A 12,930-nucleotide genomic window follows, 5' to 3' on the forward strand; every position below is an offset into this window, starting at 1 on the left:
ATTTTCATTTGTTGATTTCAGGTTTTTCTGAGAGACATACATTGGAAAGAGTGAATGCTGAGTCCCCAGTGGAATAGCTCAGTTGAAAAGCTTTAATAATGACTGATAAAGACATAGTCACCCAGGTCCCACGGGGTAGGAAGTGCTGACTGGCTTCACATTTTCTCTGTGTCATATAGGTAAATGATCTCCAGGTTCTGGGAGCATGGAGTGTGCACAAACCTGCCCCTTTTGAGCAGTTATATTCAAGAGTCTAATCCAAGAATCTAATAATAGGAAAGAGTACATGTCATGTTCTGAATTTGGGGCCGGGTACACGGTGAATTCTCAATAGCCTGTAACCAGCATATTCTTGTACTTTATGTACCCTCCAGTATTGTTGAGCTCACAAGGCCAGCTGCCCTACAAGGGTCACCCTGCTTCAGCCCAAGCCCCACTTTGAGGCCTATTTAGCTTTTCTCAACTTTCCATGAGCCAGCTCATCACACCAAACACAATTTAGCTTTCTTGAATCTCTTAATATCAAACCAGAATAGCCCATTTTCCCACTCTTCACTGCTCTGAATAGTTGGGGCCATTTTTTTTTTTTTTGGAAACTCTTGGTATGTCTGTTTGATTTTGCAAGAAAAATATCACAAATTATGTTTATACATTTTTTTTAACTAAACTGATACTAACATGTATTTATCCACATAATTACATGACATTTTCTCCTCCGGGATTGTAATTAAACTTGAGCCTGACCTTTCCTCACCTTCAGAACATAAAGGTTCTTCTGAGTCTCTGTTGGCCTTATGTATATATGCACAGCATCACATTTTTAGACTGATAGGCTCCTGCATGTGTGTAAGACTAAAGCAAAATAGAATTTGAGGTCAAGAGCTGAAAGAAATTCATTAGTAATTTTAAACTATGAATAAATATAAAAGGTTTTATAACTCAGTGAAAGGAATATTTACTAGGTTAACAAACTAGGCAAGCATGATTATTAAAGAAAATAAGTATAGAGTTATGTTTATACCTAAAATAAGAGGGTTGAGCCCCTGCTCCCTTGATGTTTAGACCAACTAGAGAAGAGAAAACCAGACAGTAAAAGGATGTGATGATTATGATTTGAAGTAGTGCAGGATCTAGACAGAATTAGGAAAAAAACAAGGGAAGAAAGAACCCTGTGTTTCCAAGCAGATGGTGCTGCATATCATAAATATTGTGATGAAGATAATGACCCAGGGGGTTTTGGGCTGGTCAGATGACACTCTAATGGGGATTTCAACAACCCAGATGATAGGAATTACAGAGAGTGACTAGTCGTAATTAGTAAAAAATCTATGCTGTAATAGACATAAGATAGGCTCAACCACAGAATAATGAATACATAATATGGCAAATAAAGTGATAACATATAATATTGATAATTACAAAATATTGCTAAAGGATTCAGACATGAAGTTGGAAAATTATAAACCACGTGGCAATAAACGGATATATGGATATCATGTTCCTTGATATTACTAAAGTTAAAACAAAGGGAGGCCGGAGGCAGTCATCACTGAAATGGATATTTGCAGGATGAAAAATTAGATGGCCAACCCCAAACAACAATTTAAGAGCTAAAACATAGAAAGATTATAGAAGAGCAAAAACAATACTGATGAAAATAGGAGAGATAGCATGGGCATAACGCATGCTTACAAAACAAATTGTTGTTCAGACAAGTGTAGACAAAATGAAGATTGGAACATTTATAAGGCAGCATCTCCCCAGGAAAGAATTACAATTATGGGAGCAACTAAAAGTGCGGGTGGGATGTAATGATGTCCCAGATGAGAGAAACATAGTTAAGACAGAATTCGTCTACTGAAAGAACGGAGAAGATTATTGCATACTAGAGCGGACTGGAGACAAATAGAGAAAAAAAAAAAAAAAAAAAAAAACATATACCAAGAAATCTATTAGAAAAGGAAGACAACTCCCTTCATTTATTATGGACATGAGAAGCATAGGCAACTTCCAAGAGACAGAGTATTAGACCACATACATAGGGACAAATGGGCTTCATGTAGCCCCCAACCAAAGTACCTCTCTCATTCCAAAAGAGAGAAAAGGAATGGATGGTTGTAATTAAAAAAAGAACAGGGAAAAGCTCAAAGTATAAAGAGAAAGCCTGGAACTCATAACTAGAAACTTGGTCTTCTTTTATCTTCCTGGATCAGAAGATTTTCTTTATATTAGCTGTTAAAATGTAATTGAATTTTAAATGTTCAGATTACTAGATATAGGATTAGAAATATCAATAGTTTCAGGAAAAATGCCCAGGAGTATATATAGGAAATAAAAAGGCAAAACTTAAAATGTTAGGAAGAAGATTTATAGAATTTATTTGGTGTTTTTATTGTGGGAAAATGTATTATAGCTTTGATACATTTCCTAAATGTGCATAGATGAGCTATTTAGATTTTCTTCTTGAGTCAGTTTTGGTAAGTGATATTTATCTAGAAATGTGCCCATTTCATCTAGGTTTTCAAAGTCACTGGCTTGACATCGTTGCTGCAGTGGCAGATTAGGGGTTCCTTTGTGATATTTTTTGAGATAATTATAGAATCATAAGAAGTTATGAAAATAGTACAAAAAGTTCCTGTATACCCTTCACCCAACTTCTCCTAATAGTAACATTGTACATTATGAAAACAGGGGAGTTGATATTGGCACAATGGACTAGATACAGATCTTACTTGGATTCCACCAGTCTTTACATTTTGTACTACATTTTATAGTTCTATGAAATTTAGCCACTTGTATAGATTCATATAGCTACCATCGTAATCAAGATATGGAAGGTATGTTCCATCATCTCAAAGTCCTCCACTGTGCTACACTTTTATAATCATAACCCCTTGGCACCTACCTCCTTAACCCCTGACAACCACTGATCTATTCTCCATCTCTATAATTTTGTCATTTGAAAATTATATGAATGGAAGCATATGGTATTAAACCTTAAATACTGGCTTTTCCTCACTCAGCATGGTGAATGATATTGAAAAGCTCTTTATATGCTTATTTGCAACCCACATTCCCTCTTTTTGAAAAAAAATATTTTATTTATTTATTTGAGAGAGAGACAGAGCAGGAGTGGGCGTAGAGGCAGAGAGAAAGGGGCAGAGGGAGAAGGAGAAGCAGGCTCCCCACTGAGGTGGAGCCCAACGCTAGACTCCATCCCAGAACCCTGAGATCAAGACCTCAGCCCGAGTCAGATGCTTACCCCAGTGAGTCGCCCAGATGCCCCCATATTCCCTCCTTGGTTAAATGTCTGTTTCAGTCTTTTTCTAATTGGGTTGTGTTTTTATTGTTTTTTTATTTTATTTTATTTTTTAATTTTTTATAATGTTTTTATTATGTTATGTTGGTCACCATACAGTACATCATTAGTTTTTCTTTTTTTTATTATTATGTTATGTTAATCACCATACATCATTAGTTTTTGATGTAGTGGTCCATGATTCATTGTTTGCGTATAACACCCAGTGCTCCATGCAATACGTGCCCTCCTTAATATTCATCACCAGGCTCACCCATCCCCCAACTCTCCTCCCTCTAAAACCGTCAGTTTGATTCCTGGAGTCCATAGTCTCTTATGGTTCTTCTCCCCCTCTGATTTTTCCCTTTCATGTGTTTTTCTTGTTAAACCTGGAGAGTTCTTTATAGCTCTTGGATGCAAGTCCTTTGTCAGGTATGTGATTTGCAGACATGCTTTCCCAGTCTGTGGCTTGTCTTTTTAACCTCTTAAAATGGAATTTTTCATAGAGCCAAAGTTCTTAATTTTGATGAAGACCAATTTATCAGTGTTTCTTTTGTGGATTATGCTTTTGATGTCATATCTAAGAATTTTTTGCTTAGCCCTAGGTCACAAAGGTTTTTTCTTAGATTTCTTCTAAAAGTATTATAGTTTTACATGTTCTCTTATGTTCCAGTTTGAGTTAATTTTTGTGTAAGGTGGCAGGTTTACATCCTAGTTCATCTTTCTTGCTGTGAATGTCCACTTGTTCCAGCACCATGTGTTAATAATACTATTCTTTCTTCACTTAATTACTTTTGCACCTCTGTCAAAAATCTGTTGGCCATACTTCTATAGGTCTATTTTTATGTTGTCTATTCCATTCCATTGATCTATGTGTCTATACCTCTATAAACCTGTCTGGATTACTGTAGCCACACAGTAAGACTTAAACCAAGGTAATCTGATTTCTCCAACTTTATTCTTCTTTTTTTAAAAATATTTTTAAATATTTTATTTATTTGAGAGAGAGAGAGAGAGAGAGGGAGAGAGAAAATGAGTGGGGAGAGGGGCAGAGGGAGAAGCAAACTCCCTGCTGAGCAGGGAGCCCAATGTGGGGCTCAATCCCAGGACCCTGGTATCATGACCTGAGCTGAAGGTAGATGCTTAACTGACTGAGCCACCCAGGCACCCCTGTAGATGATTTTTATGAGATTGAGGAGATGCCCCTTGATTCCTAGTTTTCTGAGAATTTTATCACAAATGGGTGTTAAATATTTTTTCAATGCTTTTTCTGTGCCAATTTATATAATTGTGTGGGCTTTCTTTTTTATCTGTTAATATGTCCAATTACATTGATTTTCAAATATTGAACTAGCCTTTTATTTCTGGAATGACTCTTGTTTAGTTGTGATACATAATTCTTATATCATAAGCTATACATATCTTATGTGTACATATATTATAGATATAAGATACAGAACACATACATATTACTGGATATAATTTTTAAATATTTTATTGAAGACTTTTATGTTTGTAGTTTTCTTATTTTGTCCGTCTAATTTTGGTATGAGGGTAATACCACCTTCATAAAATGAGTTGGGAGCTTTTTCCTCCTCTTTTATTTTCCAAAAAAGATTATATAGAAGGTGTTAATTCTGGTTTAAATGTTTGGGAGAAATGTCCATTTAAGCTATCTTGGCTTGCAGATTTCTTTTTCTGGCCATGTAATTTCTAAATTAATTTATCTGGTAATTATCAGACTATTCAGATTATCTCTTTCATTTTTAGTGAGTTTCAGTAGGTTGTGGTTTTCGAGGAATTGATTCATTTCATCCAAGTGATCAAATGTATGTGTGTACAGTCAATGCTAGTGTTTCCTTAATATCCATTTAATATGTGCAGAGTTTGCATTGATATTCCCTTTTTCGTGCCTAACATTGGTAATTTGCATCTTTTCTCTTTTTTTTCTCTGTCAGTCCTGTTAGGAGTTTATCAATTCCATTGATATTTTTAAGCAACCAGCTTCATTTTTATTGATTTTTCTCCACTGTTTTTCTGTTTTCAATCCATTGATTTCTATGTCTTAATTATTTCCTTCCTTCTGCTTGTGTTAATTTTGTTCTTCCTTTCTAACTTCCTGAGGAGGAAGCTAAACTATTGATTTAAGATTTTTCCTTTTTCCTAATTAGCATCTGGTGCTAAAAATTTCCTTCTAAGTCATTTGGCTGCATCCCACCCATTCATTCTGATATGTTTATTTTCATGTTTATTTACTTCAGTGTAATTTTTTATTTCCTTTTAGAGTTCTTTTCTGACTCATGGATTATTTGAAAGTGTGTGGATAAGTTTACAAGCGTTTAAGGATACTTCTATTTTCTTTCTCATGCATTTCTAGTTTGATTACATTATGGTCAAAGAACATATTTTGCATGATTTCAATTCACTTAAGTGTGCTGATGCTTCTTGTAAAACCAAAGATGGTCTTGGTGAATATTCTGTGCGCAACTGAAAAGAATTTGCATTCTGCTGTTGCTGGGTGGAGCATTCTATAAATATCAATCAGATCTCATTGATTGATGGTATTTTTCAGTTCTGCTATATTCTTGCTGATTTTTTTCTGTTAGGTATATCAACTACTGAGCATTGAAATCTCCAATTGCAATTGTAAATTTGTCTATTTCTCTTTTTCACTTCTCTCAGTTTTTGCTTTATGTATTTTGAAGCTTGGTTGTTCGGTGTATACACACTGAGAATTGTGTTGTCTTTTTTGATGGATTGACCCTTGTCATTATGTAATGTGTCATTTCTTCTTTGGTCTGAAGTCGACTTTATCTAATATTAATGTAGCCACTCTCACTTTATTTTATTAATATTTGAATGGTATACTTTTTCCAGATTTTTACTTTTAACTTAACTATATCATTATATTTAAAATGAATTTCTTGAAAAGATGCTCAACATAACTAAGCATCAGAAAAATGCAAATCAAAACCACAATGAGATATCACTTACACAGACAGAATGGCTAGAATCAAAAAGATAAGAAATATCAAGTATTGGCAAGAATGTGAAGAAAAAAGAACGCTCATGTACTGGTGGTAGGAATGTAAATTGGTGCAGCCACTGGGGAAAACAGTGTGGAGGTTGCTTAAAAAGTTAAAAATAGAACTACCATATCATCCAGTAATTCCACTACTGGGTATTTACCCAAATAAAGCAAAAACACTAATTCAAACTGATAAATGCACCCCTATGTTTATTGCAGCATTATTTACAATAGCTAAGATATAGAAGCAACCTAAGGTTCATCAATAGATGAATGGATAAAGATGATGTGTGTATGGCTGTGTATATATACATATACATGAGATCCTGCCATTTGTGAAAACATGGATGGACCTACGAGGTAATATGCTAAGTGAAATAAGTTAGACTGAGAAAGACAAATAGTATATGATTTCACTTATATGTAGAATCAAAAAACAAAACTAGGGAACAAACAAACAAAAAGCAGAAAAAATAAATACAGGGAACAAATTGATGGGTGCCAGAGGGAAGAGGAGTGGAGACATGGGCAAAATGGGTGAAAGGGAGTGTGAGATACAGACTTGCAGTTGTGGAATGAATAAGTCACAGGGATAAAAACAAGCGTAGGTACAGCAAAGGGAATACAGTCAATAGCATTGCAATAGCGTTGTATGGTGACAGATGGTAGGCTACACTTGATGGTAGCATAACATACAGTTGTTAAATCACCATGTTGTATACCTAAAACTAATGTAACAGTGTGTGTCAACTGTACTTCAATAACAATAAATAAATAAATAAATAAATAAATAAATAAATAAAATTTCTTGCTAATAGCATACAGTTTGGTCATAGTTTTTATTCACTCTGTTAATACGTTATTTAATTATGTATTTACATATTAGACAATGTTACAATTTTAATTTAAATTGACTAATAATTTTTAAAATTCATAAGGAGAATGATATTCTATTTACGTACCCATATATTTACCCATTCCATGGCTCTTTCTTTATTCTTGATGTTCTAGGTTTCTTTCTATTATTATTTTCTTTCTTTTGGAATAATTTCTTTCCGCAATTCTTTTAGGTCAGGTCTAGTAATAACAATTTCTTTTACTTTTTCTTCATTTGAAAAGTTTTTATTTCACCTTTACTCTTAAAATATATTTTTGGTGGATATAGAATTCTGAGTTTATAGTTCTTTCTTTCAGCAATTGAATATATTTTGCCACTTCCTTCTGACTCCTATCATTTCTGATAAGAATTTCACTGTTATTTGAATTGTATTATTTGAAATGTGTTTTTCCTTCTGGATCTTTTAGGTTTTTTTCCTTGTTTTTAGTTTTCAGAAATTTGATTATGATGTGTCTGGGAATGGACTTCTTTGGGTTCATCTTGTTTGTGGCTTACTCAGTTTCTTGAATCTATTGTTTATGTGTTTTACCAGATTTAGGAAGTTTTTCACCATTTTTTGTTAAAAATTTTCTCAGCCCCACACACTTTCCCCTCTTCTGGGACTCTGATGACACAAATGTTACATCTTATATTTTTTGTTCCATAGGTTCCTAAGGTTCCATTCATTTTTTTTTTCAATTGCCTTTTTGACTGTGTTCAGGTTCTGTAATTCCTATTGATCACCTTCAAGTTTACAGAAGATTTTTGCATCTATGTTCATGAGAGATATTGGTCTATAATTTCCCTTTCTTGTAATGTCTTTGGTTTTAATTTTAGGAAATGTTGGCCTCATAAAATTAGTTTGGAAGTATTCCCTCTGTTTCTATATTCTGAAAGGGATTGCATTGGTGTAATTTCTTCCTTAAATATTTGATAGAATTCAGCAGTGAACCCATCTGGTTTGGCTCTTTCTTTTTTGGATGGTGATCAATTATTGATTCAATTTCTTTAATAGATATAGACCTACTCAGATTGTCTATTTTTTCTTGTGTGTGTTTTGGCAAATTGTAGCTTTCAAAGAACTCATCAGTTTCATCTAGGTTATCAAATTTGTGGGCCTAGAGTTATTCATAGAATTCCATTTTATCCTTTAATGTCAGGGCAATCTGTAGTGGTGTCTTCTCTTTCATTTCTGATATTAGCAAGTTGCATCCTTTTTTTCTTCATGAGGCTGGCCAGAGGCTTGTCGATTTTATTGAACTTTTCAAAGAGCCAGCTATTTGTTTAATTTATTTTTTCTATTGATTTCATGTTTTCAATTTCATTGATTTCTGCCCTAATTTTAATTATTTCTTTCTTCTGCTTATTTTGTACATAATTTGCTCTTCTTTTTCTTAAATATCCAGCCAGCTAAAGAAACCTCTATTTCTATAAGATGACAGCATGTTAACCACTTAACTATAGTTTAAAGATTAAAGGAAAAGAATAATAAGAATATAGTTGATGAATACATAATATAAAATGAGATAAATTATGACATCAAAAAAATAAGAAGGGAGAGAATTAAAGGGGTGATTTTTTTTATATAATCAAAGTTAAGTTGCTACAAGAACAATATGGACTGTTAATTCATAAGATGTTTTATGTAAGCATCATAATAACCACAGAGCAAAAATATAGTGGATTCACAAAAGACAAAGAGGAGGGAATCAGGGCATACCATGGAAAATCACCAATTCATAAAAATAGGCTTCAGGAGAGGAAAAAAGGAATGATAAAACTACAAAACAGTCAGAAAGCAATTGATAGCATGGCACTGGCAAGTCCTTACATATCAATAATTATTCTAAATATAAATGGATTGAATTACCTAGTCAAAAGGCCCAGAGTGGCTGGATGGATTAAAAAATGAGACCCAACTATATGCTACCATCAAGAGACTCACTTCAGTTTTAGGACACTTTCAGGTTCAAAGTGAAGGGATGAATAAAAATATTCCATGCCAGTGGAAACCAAAAGAAAGTGAAGGTAGCTATATTTATAATCAGATAAAATAGACAATAAGCCAAAAATGGTGAGAAGAGCAAAGTAGGTTATTATATAATGATAAGGGGTCAACTCATCAAGAAGCTAGAACTATGATACATATGTATGCACACAACATTAGAGCACCTAAATATATTCAGCAAATACTAACAGATCTGAGGGGGAAAATAAACAATACAACAATAGTTGGGGACTTCAATACCCCATTTTAAATAATGGATAGATCATCCAGACAGAAAATCAATAAGGAAACAAAAAATTTGAATTATTTTTTAGGCTAAATAGACATATACAAAGTGACCAATAGGCCAGAGAAAAAAATCAAAAGAGAAATAAAAAAATATCTTAAAACAAACAAAATGGAAACACAAAATACCAGAATTTATGGGATGTAGCAAAAGCAGTAATTCGCGGGAAATTTATAGTGATAAATGCCTACACTAAGAAAAAAAGAAAGAACCCAAATAAACAACCTAACTTTACATCTCAGAGAAAAAGAACAAACTAAGTCCAAATTAGTAGAAGGAAGAAAATAACAAAGATCAGAGCATAAATAAATGAAATGGAGATCAGAAAAACAATAGAAAAGATCAACAAAACTAAGAGCTGGATTTTGAAAAAATAAACAAAAATAACAAAACTTCATTTAGACTAAGTAAAAAAGAGAGGAGTCTCAAATGAAAAAAATAAAAATGAGAAAGGAGACATTACAAATGATATCACAGAAATACAAAAAGTTACAAGAGACTACTACAAACAATTATATACCAACAAATTGGATAACTTAGAAAAAACAAATTCCTAGAAACATACAACCTGCCAGGACTAAATCTTGAAGAAAGAGAAAAACTGAACAGATCCAAAATGAGTAAGGAGATTGAATCAGTAATAAAGATGATCTCCCAACAAAGAAAAGTCCAGAACCAGATAGTTTCCCTAATAAATTCTACCAAACATTTAAAGAAGAATTAATGACCATCTTGCTCAAACTCTTCCAAAAAATTGAAGAGGTGGGAACACTTCCAAACTCACTTATAAGACTAGCATTACTGTAACACCAAAACCAGATAAGGACACTACAAAAAAAGAAAACTAATATAGATGTAAAACTTTTCAACAAAATATTAGAAAATTAAATTCAATAGCACATTAAAAGGATCATACCCCATGATCAAGTTGAAATTATTCCTGGGGTACAAGGATGGTTCAACACATATAAATAAATAAATGTGACACATCACATTAATAGAATGAAAGGTAAAAATCACATGATCTCAATAAATGCAAAAAAAGTATGTGACAAAATACAAGTCTTCTATGATAAAAACTCCCAAAAAATTAGGTATAGAAAGAACATAGTTCAGCATAATAAAGTCCGTATATGACAAATCCACAGCTAACATCATACTCAACAGTGCAAGGTTGAAAGCTTTTCTACTAAGATCAAGAACAGGACAAGAGTACTCACTCTTTTTTTTTTTTAAGATTTTATTTATTTATTTGACAGAGAGAGAGAGAGACAGCGAGAGAGAGAACACAAGCAGGGGGAGTGGGAGAGGGAGAAGCAAGCTTCCCACAGAGCAGGGAGCCTGATGCGGGGCTCGATTCCAGGACCCTGGGATCATGACCTGAGCCGAAGGCAGACGCTTAATGACTGAGCCACCCAGAAGCCCCAAGAGTACCCACCCTTACCACTCTTACTCAACATACTACTGGGTGTCCTAGCTAGAGGAATCAGGCAAGTTCGTGATATAAAAGGCATCCAAATTAGAGAGGAAGAAGTAAAACTGTCTTTATTTTCAGATGATATGATTTTATATGCAGAAAATCCTAAAGACTCCACCAAAAAAAACCCCTATTTTATACACACAAAAAATTACCTCGAACTGGATTAAAGACTTGAACATAAAACTTGAAACCGTAAAACTCCCAGAAGAATTCATAGGTGGTAAACTCTGTGACATAGGTCTTAGCAATGATTTTTTTTAATCTGACACCAAAAGCATAATCAACAAAAGCAAAAATCAACAAATGGGACTACATCAAACTAAAAACCATCTCCACAGCAAAAGAAACCATCAATAAAATGAAAAGACAACCTACAGAATGGGAGAAAATAATTGTAAATCATATATCTGATGAAGGGTTAATATCCAAAACAGAAAGAAATGAAACCCAAAAGCAAACAAACAATCTGATTAAAAAATGAGCAGAAAATTTGAATAGACATTTTTCCAAAGAAGACATACAGAGAGCTAATAGGTACATGAAAAGATGCTCTATATCATTAATCATTAGGAAAATACAAATAAACCACAATGAGATATCACCTCATACTTATTAGAATGGCTATAATCGAGAAGACAAGAGATAAGTGTTGGCAAGGATGTGGAGAAAAGGGACCACTTGTGCACAGTTGCTGGGAATGTAAATTGGTGCAGCCAGTGTGGAAAACAGTGTGGAGGTTCCCCAAAAAGATAAAAAATATGATTCAGCAATTCCACTTCTAGGTATTGCTCCAAAGAAAATGAAAACACTAATTCAAAAAGATTTTGTAGTCCTCTTTTCCAGCTGGAAACATGGAGGGTGCAGAAGAGAAGAAAAAGAAGGTTCCTGCTGTGCCAGAAACCCTTAAGAAGAAGCGAAGGAATTTCGCAGAGTTGAAGATCAAGCGTCTGAGGAAGAAGTTTGCTCAGAAGATGCTTCGAAAGGCAAGAAGGAAGCTTATCTGTGAAAAAGCTAAGCATTACCACAAGGAATGTAGGCAGATGTACAGCACTGAGATCCGAATGGCAAGGATGGCAAGAAAAGCTGGCAACTTCTACGTACCTGCAGAACCCAAATTAGCATTTGTCATCAGGATCAGAGGTATTAATGCTGTGAGCCCAAAGGTTCAAAAGGTGTTGTAGCTTCCTCACCTTCGCCAGATCTTCAATGGCACCTTTGTTAAGCTCAACAAGGCTTCAGTTAACATACTAAGGATTGTGGAACTGTATATAGCATGGGGGTACCCAGACCTGAAGTCGGTGAATGAATTGATCTACAAGCGTGGTAATGGCAAAATCAACAAGAAGGGAATTGCCCTGACAGATAACACATTGATTGCCTGATCTCTTGGTAAATATGGCATCATCTGCATGGAGGATCTGATTCACGAGATCTATACTGTTGGAAAACGTTTCAAAGAAGCAAACAACTTTTTATGGCCCTCAAATTATCTTCTCCACGAGGGGAATGAAAAAAAAAACCACCAATTTTGTAGAAGGTGGAGAGGCTAGCAACAGATCAGACCAAGATCAATAGGCTTATTAGAAGGATGCACTAAGGTATCTACCATGATTATTTTTGTAATCTAGTCAGTTAATAAATGACTACTCTCAAATGGAAAAAAAAAAAAAAAACACAAGAAGATTTTGTACACTCATGTTCACTGCAGCATTGTTTACAATAGCCAGTACATGGAACAACCTAAGTTGGATGATAAAGGTGAGTGGAATATTATTCATCCATTAAAAAGAATGAAATCTTGTCATTTCATCCTTTTCATTCTTTTTTTTTTCATTCAACATGGATGGACCTCAAGAACATTAATTATTATGCTAAGTGAAGTGAGTCAGACAGAGAAAGATAAATACCATATGATCTTCCTTACACATGGAATCTAAAATGAAACAAAGAAAA

General features: G+C 34.0%; 1 pseudogene; it reads left to right on the forward strand.

The window, feature by feature from the left end:
- Positions 1–11,828: 11,828 nt before the first annotated feature.
- LOC113911676 lies at positions 11,829–12,574 on the forward strand (annotated as a pseudogene).
- The last annotated feature ends 356 nt before the right edge of the window (positions 12,575–12,930 follow it).

The sequence above is a fragment of the Zalophus californianus genome, chromosome 12, assembly GCF_009762305.2.
Source record: "Zalophus californianus isolate mZalCal1 chromosome 12, mZalCal1.pri.v2, whole genome shotgun sequence".
Taxonomy (NCBI): domain Eukaryota; kingdom Metazoa; phylum Chordata; class Mammalia; order Carnivora; family Otariidae; genus Zalophus; species Zalophus californianus.